The 10,884-nt window shown below is 49.6% G+C and overlaps 1 non-coding gene across 1 annotated transcript; it reads left to right on the forward strand.

The window, feature by feature from the left end:
* Window positions 1–8,740: 8,740 nt before the first annotated feature.
* Window positions 8,741–8,812, forward strand: TRNAP-CGG. The gene has a single exon. It is a non-coding gene; the product is annotated as a tRNA-Pro (tRNA).
* The last annotated feature ends 2,072 nt before the right edge of the window (window positions 8,813–10,884 follow it).

Consider the following 10,884-nt stretch of genomic DNA (forward strand, 5'->3'; position numbering starts at 1 on the left):
TTTTTATCCTTTATAATCACACTTGGACATTAATTTCTAGAGATGGGGTCTGGTTTCCTAGTGATGCTAGCTGGCGCTGGAGCCCATCATCCCGTGTGTGGAACGGTCATTCAAGACCGGGAGGGCATGTACCCGACCGTGTTATTCAAGGTGTTATGAGCGTTCACGTTCTCGGACATCAGCCTACCAAGATCGAGAGAAGGCCCTGATGAGGATGATGCTTTTTTTTTCGAAAAGGGGACTCCCCGGCCTCTACATCAGAACGATGCATATAGCCACATTTATAGATAAAAAAGGTTCAACAAGGTCTTAATGTCTTGCAAAAAAGAAAAAATGGCAGGCTCACACAGAGCCACAAAGCCAAGAACTGAAGGCTCAAAAGCCACAACCGGCTGGCATAATAAAAGATAGGTAAACTAATCGCCTATCCTATTACATGACCGTCATCCAAATCGGTTGAAGATATCCCGCGCTACCATCTCCCACCAGACAGATCCAGTAACCAAACGCTCCCTGGCCTCCGTCGGAGTGAGTAAGGACCACGTACGGATCAGCGCGGTAGCCCGGAATAATACCTGCAAAAAATAAATAGTTGTTGATCTGTTAAAAACCAAATCATTTCGGCAATTCTAAATTGCCCATAACAACGCACAAACTCCTACACGAATGTGTCTAGCTTTTTCGGATTCTATCCCAGCAAGCCACGTTCCAAATAACGTACTGACCGAATTCGGAGGAGTAATGTTAAAGGCAATTTGCACGGAGCGCCACAAAACTCTTGCCAACGGGCAATCAAAGAAGAGGTGTTTGATAGTCTCATCCCGATCACAAAAACTACACCTAGTAGATCCTGTCTAGTTGCGCTTTACCGAATTGTCCTTTGTCAAAATTACTTGTTTATGCACAAACCACATAAACACTTTGATCTTCAAAGGAACTTTGACTTTCCAAACATGTTTGGAACTAGGAATAATTCTAGAGTTAATGAGATCGATATACATCGACTTGACTGTAAACTCTCCAGACCTAGTAAGCTTCCAACACAACTGGTCGGGCTGATGAGCTAGCTGAACCTCCATCAGTCCACTCACCAAATGAAGCCAAGCTTTTCACCGGTCACCAACAAGCACTCTCCGAAACTGAATATTGAGGGGACTGGACTGCATAATCGTTGCAACAAGAGAATCACGACGCTGAACAATACGATAAAGGGACGGATACTGGAGCGCCAACGGTGTATCACCAAGCCAGGTATCCTCCCAGAAGCGAGTGGTGGTGCCATTACCGACAATAAACTTTGTTCTATTAAAGAAGGCAGCGTTGACTCTCATAAGCCCCTTCCAAAACAGTGAGTCAGTTGGTCTGACTGTCACCGGGGACAAAGTCTTGGACTGCAGATACTTACTACGGAGAATCTGCGCCCAAGTTGCGTCAGTCTCAACTGACAGCTTGTACAACCACTTACTGAGAACACATCTGTTCTTGACATCAAGATTCTCGATACCAAGGTCGCACTGGTCCTTTGGTCGACAGATGATATCCCATTTGGCGAGTCAGTATTTTCTCTTAAGCTCGTCACTCTGCCAGAAGAATCGAGATCGATAGAAGTCCAGCCTTTTCCTAACCCCAACTGGTACTTCAAAGAAGGATAAGAGAAACATAGGCATACTCGTGAGCACCGAATTAATAAGAATCAATTGGCCTTCATATGACATGAGTTTTCCTTTCCAGCAACTCAGTTTCTTCTCAAACCGATCCTCGATACACTTCCACTCTCTGTTTGTTAGCTTACGATGGTGAATCGGTATACCTAGGTACGTAAAAGGTAAAGCCCCCAATTCACATCCAAACAATTGCCTATAAGCCTCTTGTTCGTCCTTGGCTCTACCAAAGCAGAACAACTCGCTTTTATGAAAATTAATCTTCAATCCTGACAATTGTTCAAATAAGCATAACACCAACTTCATATTTCTCGCTTTTGCCAAGTCGTGCTCCATGAAGATGATTGTATCATCAGCGTACTGCAGGATGGACACACCACCATCAACTGGATGAGGCATCAAGCCACCCACCTGACCGGCCTCATTTGCCCTCCCTATCAGGATCGCCAACATATCAACGACAATATTGAACAAGATAGGAGACATGGGATCCCCTTGTCTCAGGCCCTTGTGTGTCTGGAAATAATGACCTATATCGTCATTCACTTTAATTCCAACACTCCATTTTTTGCGTGAAAGATTCTACCTGGCGTCACCAAGCTTCATCAAAACCCTTCATGCGTAAGGCCTGTTGAAGGAACGGCCATTTGACTTTATCATACGACTTCTTGAAATCCACCTTGAAAATAACTCCATCGAGTTTTTTCGTGTGTATCTCATGAAGCGTTTCATGAAGGACCACAACCCCTTCAAGGATGTTCCTATCCGGCATGAAAGCAGTTTGAGTAGGCTGCACTACAGCATGCGCAATCTGTGTGAGCCTAATCGTTCCGACCTTTGTAAAAATTTTGAAGCTAACATTGAGAAGACAGATGGGCCTGAATTGCTCGATTCTCACAGCCTCCGTTTTCTTAGGAAGGAGGGTTATCGTACCAAAATCTAGCTGGAAGAGCTGAAGCTGCCCCGAGAACAAATCATGGAACATCGGCAACAGGTCCCCTTTAATGCCAGCACTTCTTATAAAACTCTCCGGGAATCCATCCGGACCGGGAGCTTTATTATTTTTCATCTGCGAGATGGCTTCAAATACCTCCTTTTCAGAAAACGGAGCTGCCAAGATATCATTCTCAACGGTAGTAAGTTGAGGCACATCCTCAACCCTAGACTCATCCAGAGACACACAGTTATCCTCTGGGGGTCCAAACAACTGCTTGTAATACTCAGTAATGTATAACTTTAAGTTCTCCTGACCGATAATCGTTCCTTCATCTTGCTCAAGCTGAAAGATCCTCTTCTTCCTGTGTTTGCCATTGGCAATCATGTGGAAGAATTGAGTGTTCGCGTCCCCCTGGACAACTCTTCGGACCTTGGCCCGCAACGCCCACTTTAATTCTTCCTCACGAAGAAGTTCTTTCAACCTCATCTCTGCGTCGAGCTTGGCATGAAGTTCAGCGGCTGGCAGAATCGTGGTTTCTGCTTTTACATCTAAGGACTGAATAAGGGTAAGGAGCCGTTCCTTTTCAACCTTATAAATCCCGCTAAGATGCTTAGCCCAACCACGTAGAAAACTTCTCAGGTGCCTAATCTTATTCTGCCAGCGCTCAAGAGCAGTCCGACCTCCAGCATCCTTAGCCCACTCTCTGGCTACGAGATCAAGGAAGCCTTCTCTTTCAAACCAAGCAAGCTCGAACGAGAACACATTTTTGTTGCCCAGGTGGGAGGCCTCACCAGAGTCAAGAAATAGAGGCGTGTGGTCAGAAATACCACGAGAGAGTGCCTGAACTATAACAAAGGGAAACTTCTGTTCCCATTCGACACTTGCCAGAACACAGTCCAGCTTTTCAAACATAGTATTTGGCATCGCGTTAGCCCAAGTGAACTTCCTACCCGAAAGCTCAGTCTTCTCAGATCCAAGCTTTCAATGATAGAGTTAAACATGAACGACCATCTACCGTCAAAATTGTCATTATTCTTCTCATCACGCCTCCTAATGATGTTAAAATCCCCCCCCACCAGGATTGGAAGCTGCTCAGAGCCGCACACTCTAACCAGATCATCCAAGAAATCCGGTTTGAATTCTGGCTGTGCGGCACCGTATACCGCCACCAAAGCCCAATCAAACTCATCATCCTTCGAGCGCACCCTAAACTTAACAGCAAAATCTCCTATGACCACACTTCGGACTTTGAGAGAGTCGCATCTAACACCGAGTAAGATCCCACCCGATCTTCCTCGCGGCGGCACACAGTGCTAGTCGAAATCAATACCACCCGATAAAGTATTGAGAAATTGTGGCGAGAAATTAGCTCGACCATTTTCCGACAAAGCAATAAAGTCCAACCTATGCTCGATAGACGCTTCTGCAAGAAACCTTCTTTTAGCCAAGTTTTTGAGACCTCTCCTATTCCAAAAGATTCCTTTCATATCTCGTCATGGAATTTTTTAGCCGTGCGGATCCTAGCACTCCTACGCACTGCGGACGTCGGGTAAATTTCTGCTTCCATTTGCGTTTAGGGCAGGTCTCACTCTCCAGCCGGTCCTCACAACCAGGCTCAGGAGGTCTTACTAGAGCATTCTCAACACTCTCATCTTCCTCCTCAGGCTCAGATAAGGGATTAGCAAGATCAGCACAAAAATTATCCAGCACCCGGACCCCCAAAGCATCAATATCGGAATCATTCATGGGTTTGACCGCTGCTAAGTTACGAATCATTTCTAAGGCCCTCTCGGCTTCTAAATCCAGTAAGTCATTAGCAGAATTTGAAATTTCACCATCATTACTACCTAGTGAAATTCCTAATTGGTTTGCATTATCAACAATCTCATCGTTTGAAAAATGCAAGATGGAATTAGAAGTATTAATCGACATACCAGAAGTGACCTCAATGTCATGAAGCTTGGCCGCCCTCATGGCGCACCGCTGCTGAATATCGTCCACCTCCGGATGGTCCTGAAGACGGCACTCAACCGTATCCCCTCGGAGACTGGATCTGAAATCCCGCCAAACGCTATCACCTCCTCCCGAGTGAAGCTGCCCGGTGTGGGGCCTCCTGCCCCACCCCGAACACCTAGCCGGTCCCCATGGTAAGGAGACGGCACCAAGCCGGTTGATGGGGTAACATCGGCCGCCTGCCCTAGCTTCCCACCCAACCCAGCTTGCCAGCAGATGGGCGCGCCGGCGCAAACGGAGGGCCGGCCACCCCAGACGCCGCAGGAGGAGCGAACCCCAAGGCCACCTGCCCCAGGCCCCCTCAAGGGACCGGAACTGCCGCCAGCAGCTCCGTCCAAGCGATAAGAGAAGAGGGTGTCGAGGCCACCTGCCCCGGACCCCCTCCCGAAGCTAAAACCTCCATCACCGACATCTCGGCCGGCGCGATAGGAGAGGACAACCCCGAGGCCACCTGCCCCGGGCCCCCTCCAGCGACTGGAACTGCCACCTGCAGCTCTGTCATCGCGCCAGGAGGACAGGGAGCCGAGTACACCAGCCCCGGACCCCCTCGCAAGGGGAACACCTGCACGGCCGGACCCTCAGTCTGAGAAGGAACCCCAACGTGGGTAGGAGCCTCCTCCTCTCCCCTGACCGAGATCGGCGAAGTCCCAAGGACAGGACTCGAAGCATCCTCAAAACCCAAAGCGGGTAACATGTGCTCAAAAGCCTCGAAAGACTCGACTCGCTCACTCCACAATCTCGGAGGTGCAGAAGCCGGCTCGAGAGACCCAAATCTCAGAGTGGTCATAGGCACCGAGGAGGGTGGAGCCGTCCCGTCCCCAGTAGTCTGAGCAATAGACCCCTGTTCCTTGGACAACTCTCGTCTAGGATCAGTGACCGGAGACTCCTTTGCTCCCGCACCATCATCACCCTCGTGCATATCAACATCAGTCGCGGCATCAGCCTCGGCGAAGAGGCTATCATCCTCAAACTCAATCCCAAGGTAGTATATCTGACCCCGATATGACCACTTAACCACATCAGGTACAAACTCAATGTCCAAAATACTAATCAATAACCGAGCTACCCCATGAGCTCTAGTGAAGGCCATGTCCACTCGCTCGGTCTTTCCAACCATGATGCCCAAGCTAGCAACGACCCTAGCATCCTGCATAGGCTTCGAAGGAGCCCCGGAGAAACGCAGCCATGCTTGGGTAAGAGGCTTACCCTTAGGCTCTACCAACTTCCACTCATGGAACTCGAGGATGCCATCAGTACCTGGCACTTTGCACATCCCAAAACTTAGCAGCCTCTGCAAATCTTCCACCGACGGGAAGTCAACTCTAAACATGTTTGCCTCAAGACTGACGAGCTCCCAATGGAAGTCCCCTGGAGCGAGCTCCCGGAGTCGCTGCACAATCTGTGTCTCAGAGACCTCTCCTCTAGTCACTTTGACAATCCCAGTAGTCGTACTCTGAACCTCATCAGGAGCCTCCCTCTCATTCGGAGACTCAAAGAACGTGAGCTCAGCACAGTACAATCCATACATGATAAGTGACGGTGCCTGATCCCTCAAAAGCGGACACTCCCCCGAGTCATGGGCTGGTTTGCCACAAGTATCGCACAAAACCGCCAAACACTCCGCAATAAAATGGCCCTTCTCGCCACAACGATAACACAACATTCTTTCCTTCTTGCGCGCCCACTTGGACGCCCTGTCCGAATCAGCCCTGTCCGACGCCTCCAGAGAGACAGACCCCGAGCCTACATTCCTAGGAACCTCGACATCAGCGAGTGCCGTCACCACCTCCATAGCCTGGGCAGACAACCCAGACTCCTTGTCAGCCCCACCAGCGGCCGTCTGCTCGACCACTACAGGCGGATGAGGCTGCCGTGGACGATAACGGCCACCTCGACCGCCTCGGCCACCACGATGACCGCGGAAACCACCGCGGTGTCGATTTCCCGGACCGGACGCCCCCTCAACAAAGCCTCCCGTCGGACCCATGAAAGGCCTCTCAACCGAACCATCACTCTGCCCGGCATACCCCCGACCACCACCCGTGGACGAGGATCCCCGATGCTGACCATCTTCATAAGCATTAAACCCGTCATCACCCCATTGACACGAGGTGCAGCCGTATCAGCTCCACCCGCCGAGGTTTGCGGCGGCGGCGCCTGCGTCAACACCGGCGCGGCTCTATTTTGCGACTGCCGGCGACAAAGTGCGGCGGTCTCGCGCCAGTCTGAGGTGTCGCCGGTCGACAAAGTGGTGGCTGCAGACCTGCCGCAGGGGGCGGCGGCCTCGGACCAAGCGCTCCCTTGCCTACAGCAGCCGACAAAGCCGGGTTCGGCACCGGGGGTCGCGGATTCACACCACCACGGCCCGTCGCCGACTGCGGCCCCACCACCGGCATCGTGGGTCTAGCGCCTGGGAGACCATAGCCCCGACCAGCCGCACCAATTCCGGTCGCCCCGCCAGCCGCATTCGGCCGGGGTCCGATCACCTCAGAAGCTGCCCTGCCTGCACCAGCACCCGGCGCCGGAGTACCTCCACCGCGACCTGTTCTCGACGAAGGGCCGTTCCCTCGCCCGGCACCCGGCGGCGGGCCGTTTCCGCCCCTGCCGGCACCCCGCGGCGGCGCCTGACTTCCGCGGCCAGCGGCACCTGCGGCTGCATTCTTGCCCGGAGGCGGTGCAGCTCCTCTGCCAGCCATGTCCCGCAGCGGGGGGATGCGCTTTGCCCGCCCAGCACCACGATCGCAGAAGCCAGGCCGTCTTCGACGAGAAACCCTAGACCACAGCTTCTGCAGACGCTCTGGAAAATCGATCGTGCATGGGTCGAAAGGAGGAGGCGACGTAGTGCTCGGGATGGACTTGGCCTCATACCCAGTCGCTCCCGGCCCACCTACACGCGGGCCCGGCTCACTCAGAACCGGCCCACCCCCTGGCGAACCCAGCTCGCGGCCCAATAAGGAATTCAAACGATGTGCCCGAGCGATCGCGATCCCGATCGGCTGTCCAGCCGGCTGCGCCGCCACGGCCGCCGCCGGCGTCCGGGAACCACTCGCTCGGTGCCCCGGTCTCTTTTTCCTTTGAACCGTAATCCATGAATCTAGCTTAATCAAATCAAATAGCGTAAGATTTGAAAGACTAACTTTCGGGAGCGGACCCTTCCATGGCCTGATTGCCGTCGCCGCCGTTCTCCGATGAACAACTCGACGGACCATCTCCTTCCTCTCTCCCGCGTGGAGCCCAACCCTGGCCGGATCGTCCCCCGGCAGGATCGAGTCCACCGTCGTGGCAACGTCGTCCTCGTCGTAACCCGCACTGAAAAAAATCACAAACCAAGTCGGACGGGGTCGGCGTCGGCGGCGAGACCACCGGATCTTCACCGTCCTCGTCCGCATCCTCGTCCGCCGATCCGGCAAGCACCCAGAAACGGCCGCCAACACCCGGGCGAGGCGCAGAAGCCGAGGGCAGCGCCCCGGTCACCCGCGGAGTCGCCCGTTGGGTCCACATGTCCTATTCAGACCCCCTTGGACGAACTGGTGGGAGAACTGAAACCCATGAGGATGATGCTATTGTGTTACCTTGTCTATTATGATCGCTCGAAGGCAGAAGGCGGTTGCAGGGGCAACGGGGGTTGCCACCTTGATGCTTCTGCTGCTCTGCCGTGCTCCTACTCGAGATTTAAATCGAATGTTTACCAGCTTAATTGTTCGTTCCGAAAAGCAGGATTGTATTCATGGTCTATGTAGTTTGTTCTTTCTAGATGTTCGGTTGGGGATTTGGTAATGAGAAAAATACCCATTCGTTAACTTATAGAGATGCAATACAACTTATCTCTGTCCCGCACACACACACACACACAAAAACAGTACATATTTGACATGGTTATTTAATTCTGTAAACGTGACATGATTATAGAGTGATTAATTAGCATGGTTGGAGGGCCGTAAGTACATCTGGCGCACGCTTTTCTTTTTGCTGAGCTCGTGTCAACCCGGCATGCCCGTTTTACTTGGATTTCCATCTGCTCAACAACTAGCGCTTCACTATCTTCTTCGTAGCTCATCGACGTGGAAAGATGGAAAAATAATACTCCAGAACTGAATTAATAACTTGGTGATTGTAGGCTAACAAGACAGGGTGTTTGGTCTAGTGGTATGATTCTCGCTTCGGGTGCGAGAGGTCCCGAGTTCGATTCTCGGAACACCCCAATTTTTTTTAGACGGTGTTGTTGGCGATTGGACCCCAGCATGCATATGCCTATAGTTCAGCTAAATTTGACCAAAATTGAGCAGCTCTGCCTTTTTTTTATTCTGAACGAGGTGAAAACCATGGCTGCTGCATCGACTAATGCACCCAGTCATCAGCGATGGTGCACCTAGTCATCAGCAACTTTATGACTTAATTGCACTATGTACTGACTTGTTGGATGCTTGGTTCGTTGCTTTATAATATAAAAGCGGGGGGAAACCCTTTTTCTTATCAGCGATGGTGCTTTCATTCATTAAGAGAGGAAAAACCTCAATATACAATCTAAACAGAGGGAATTACATAATTACAATAGAAGGGAGACAGTCACTACTACTCCACATGTGAATCCAGCATGCAATAACGGAGGTCAACAAGTCCTTATGCCGTGGTCGTGTCATGTGTGCCGGACGCGTTAAACTAAATGCTTCTAGCTCTCCATGAAGATTTGGGTTTGGCGCTTCAATGGAGTACCCAGCCTATTGATGTTGATTGCCTTGAGGCGGTCATTATGATCAAGAGTGGAGATGGCAACAAATCCGGGTATGCTTTTGTGGACAATTAAATCAAGAAAAGTTTGAAAGAAAGTAATTCTTGTATTATTTATATTTGCCGATGCCAAAATAACTCTAGTCACTTTATGGCAAACTTTCGTGGATCTCAACGGCGTACTATTGTGTGATGACCATAAATCTTGGGACTGTTGAGTAATATACAAGAATTCCTTCGTAAAAAGGGAAAAATAGAAGCGAAAGGGGGGTTGGGACGAACTTCTGGTCTATTCTCAGCTGTCAAGGCCATGAAAATGATTTGCAAAATTCCTTTAAATGCTTACAACGGTTGAGTTGCAAATTCCTTCGACTTCTGCTACTAAATATCCACCTTATTCTAAGTATATGAAAAACATTATTACCAATAAAATAAAGATACCTACTAAGAAAAATATCCACCATGTTTTTTTTATAAAAATGCTGGAATTGGACAAAGTAATAGCCAGAAATATCTTTGCAAATGGTGGGTTGATATATCCTAAATGTATTTATAATTATTTGAAATTTTCATGCTATTATCACATCAATGTTTTATGTTGCTGGTTTCAGGAAACTTCCCAAACTCAAAACCCTTTTTTTTTCAAATCATGGTGCCAAAGAAATAAGTCACATACTCCTTAGTGTTTTTGCAGCTATGTGCAAATATGGAATTGGTTTGATTGTCATAACCATATTTGTATTTTAAGTATATGGCTGATTCATAGAATTCCCTCACTTGTCTGTTAGACATATGGTCCTGTTATTCAATAAAGTTCTATGACTCGATAGGTTTGTGAGAAGCTTGGCCCAAGCTTGTATGAGTTTCTGCAGAAAACTGCCTACCGCCCATTTCCAATCGACCTAGTCCTCAAGCTTGGAGTGCAACTTTTGGAATATGTCGCATGTATGTGGTGACAATACCTTTGCAAACCTCGTTTGTGTTTTGTACTTGCTTTTCTTTCCTATTATATGATTCTATATTTTTTTTGTTCTGCGCGCTTTTTCCTCTTCTACCTTTCTGTTGCCTAATTATCATACCTACATTGTCTCTACTAGGAACGACCACGCTCATGAGCTTATTTTGGGCATGAATACTGACATGACTGGATATTAGTGCACATTCTTTTGTTTGTTATGTCAAGTACTAGAGCTGACTTTCCCTGGTCTTGTTAAGGAACGGGTGGAGCTATCCGTATGATATATGGAGCATTGGGTCTATTTATTTATTTAGGACAATATAACTGAGCCAAATCCCAGCCCTCTCATGACTTAGGCATTTCTAGCCATCCATTTGCATGATTTGGGAGATCTCAGCCATCAAATCTGGTGTCTGTTCCGGCTTCTACCACACGCTCTGTTTGTTGGGCCAAATGTCCTAAAGGGATGCTGCTCTGGAGGAAAAATCTGAGTACTCTCGTTCATTGGGCCTTTTCTCGTCGCCCAGAGGGCTAACCGACTATGGTCCACAAGCTTTAGGCGAGAGTGGAGTGGACCCGTGGCTGAG

Source organism: Triticum dicoccoides, chromosome 4B (assembly GCF_002162155.2).
Source record: "Triticum dicoccoides isolate Atlit2015 ecotype Zavitan chromosome 4B, WEW_v2.0, whole genome shotgun sequence".
Taxonomy (NCBI): Eukaryota; Viridiplantae; Streptophyta; class Magnoliopsida; order Poales; family Poaceae; genus Triticum; species Triticum dicoccoides.